The 2,249-nt window shown below is 54.3% G+C and overlaps 1 non-coding gene across 1 annotated transcript in view; it reads right to left on the bottom strand.

The window, feature by feature from the left end:
* Positions 1-590, bottom strand: part of LOC121870144 — a 4,139-nt gene extending 3,549 nt beyond the window's left edge. The window contains exon 1 of the ribosomal RNA XR_006089658.1: positions 1-590. This exon is cut by the window's left edge and continues 3,549 nt beyond it. This is a non-coding gene — a ribosomal RNA (large subunit ribosomal RNA).
* Positions 591-2,249: the final 1,659 nt, after the last annotated feature.

Genomic DNA, 2,249 nt, shown 5'->3' with positions numbered 1-2,249 from the left:
CGGTGACCTACTCACGAGGCGAAATACGCCGCCGACGCCAGGCGTGAGTGAAGCGGCGCCCAAACATTTTGGGTCGCTCAGTGCAACACCCACCCAGCCGACAGCCGACGAGCTGAATCCCCTCGGATTCGACCTTCGGGTTTCCACCCGTTTTGAAACAACCAACGGTTTCGTACTCTTGAACTCTCTTTAGTTCTTTTCAACTTTTTCCCTCCGGTGCTTGTTAGCTATCGGTCGTGGTCATATTTAGCCTTAGATGGAGTTTACCACCTGCTTTTGGGCTGCACTTTCAAACAACCCGACTCTACAGAGGCCCTTTCCGACCGTCCCATCTGTACCCTCCGGGCGCCGCCATACGGGCCTGTCACCCTCCATGGGCAGTGGCCGCTTTCAAGCTTGACTTAGACGGTATGGGGCGGCGTGCTGGACCCTCTGAAACGCAACACCCCTCGTGCCCGAAGACATCGAGGTTATGCGCTGGGCTTTTCCCGGTTCAGTCGCCCTTACTAAGGGAATCCCTGTTGGTTTCTTTTCCTCCGCTTATTAATATGCTTAAATTTGGCGGGTAGCTCTCTCCTACTACGAGGTCGATCGTGGTCTCATCATCCTTAGGGGGAACAAGTTCCCCAACCACGAAGCGGAAGACGCTCTGCCACCGACTTTCTTCACCACCGACATTACCAGGCAGGAAGGTTTGAGGGGCTTGTCGCGGGGGTACCAGCGGCCATGGCGCCGGCACTCCACCCCTGACTCCGTTCCTTCTCATTGAGTGGTAAATAGCCAATAGGAAAAGTGTTCCAGCAGAACATCTCTCGCAGAGTCATATACACACACAGTTTTAATGCATATACGCTCGTGTTCCGCCCTTACTCGGCCGCACCTTTGCCGCTTAAACTTTGACCTCTTTTCCCGTTCCCGCATGCCACAGCAGTGGCACTTGTTTATCCGGAGAAAGAGAGCGAGAGTCGCAGTATTAATTGGCGTGAGCGGCCTTTCCGGCTGCAGAACTAGTGCTCTATCCCGGCGAGCGCCGTTATGAGGCGCAACACCGTCTTTAACGCGTTTAGAGAGAACTCCCCTGCCTCCCTCCCAGTCATGAGATAGACGTGGACTCGTGGCGAACTCTCAAAGAGAACGCCCACACCGCGTCTGACCGTGGGAGAGGGTGGAGGAGCGCGTGAGGAAGAGCACGGCGTCACCCAAGCATTCTCATCTCTCTGCCTGCACCACTACATGGTAGACTGCGGGCCCAGGCGCACTCATCAATTTAGGTTCCACTGCAATGCATGCCAAGCACTCTTTTCGAGGTGATAGACGAAATTCCGGCGGGGCTTACTTAAAAGATATCCGACCGGTTTCGTTTCCTCTTCGTGGGATGGAGTGCCTCTTAGAACATGTGCAGCATCAGCCATGAGCGGCCGACGGCCATTCGTGTCTCTGTGGACAGCAGGCAAAAGAGCGCCGCCTCCAGTTATTCGCGAGGGCGACAACTGTCGCTTTGTTGTGGTTGAATGTGGGTGCGCCAAGTCATGGACTTACTAGTGATAAACACTTGTTTTTAAGAGCACACGCCTCGCGCAAAACGCGGGCAATTAAACAAAGCGGGCTTCGGTTCGGGTTACCCTGGGTAATGGGAGACAGTCATGAGCACGAACCGCGGCAGCGATGGATGTATGTTTCCATTTCGTGAAGTGGCGGCGACAAGCTCATGTAACGCCGCGCAGCATATCACGTTCAACTGGCCGATGTATCTGGTATTCTTGCGATTCACATACCGACCCGCAGTTTGCTGCGGTCTTCATCGACCCACGAGCCGAGTGATCCCCCGTTAAGAGTTGTGTATTTGCCATTTGGTCTTTTTGCGACTAACCATCACAGGTCGAGTCTCAATGAAAGGGTTTGACAGACATAGCCCAAGTTTGTGGTTTGGGTTTGGCCGGACGACTTGTTGTTGTTTTTTGACACTTGAATTTCACTCTTTTTGGGTCAAGAGGCTTATTCGCCGGTAGTAAGGAACGGACGGGCAGCCGTCCAAAGCCCCGTCCGTCCTCCTCCTCCGGTCTTCGCGCTCTCGCCGGAGTGTGGTCCACCTACAGCGTGGTGGTACCTATTTTTGGTGCGGGGGCCGGGATTGTCCTCTTTCGCTGCTGGAGTTGCCAGAGCAGAGCCCGAGACCGCCCAAATCAGGAGAGTAGTAGTAGTAGTTTTAAGAGCGCCCCGTTCTCTTTCTCTCTGTTAATGATCCTTCC

The sequence above is a fragment of the Homarus americanus genome, unplaced genomic scaffold (assembly GCF_018991925.1).
Source record: "Homarus americanus isolate GMGI-L3 unplaced genomic scaffold, GMGI_Hamer_2.0 scaffold51142, whole genome shotgun sequence".
In the NCBI taxonomy this organism is placed as follows: domain Eukaryota; kingdom Metazoa; phylum Arthropoda; class Malacostraca; order Decapoda; family Nephropidae; genus Homarus; species Homarus americanus.
Note: the sequence above shows the minus strand (reverse complement) of the source record. Positions and strands in the feature narration are given on the sequence as shown.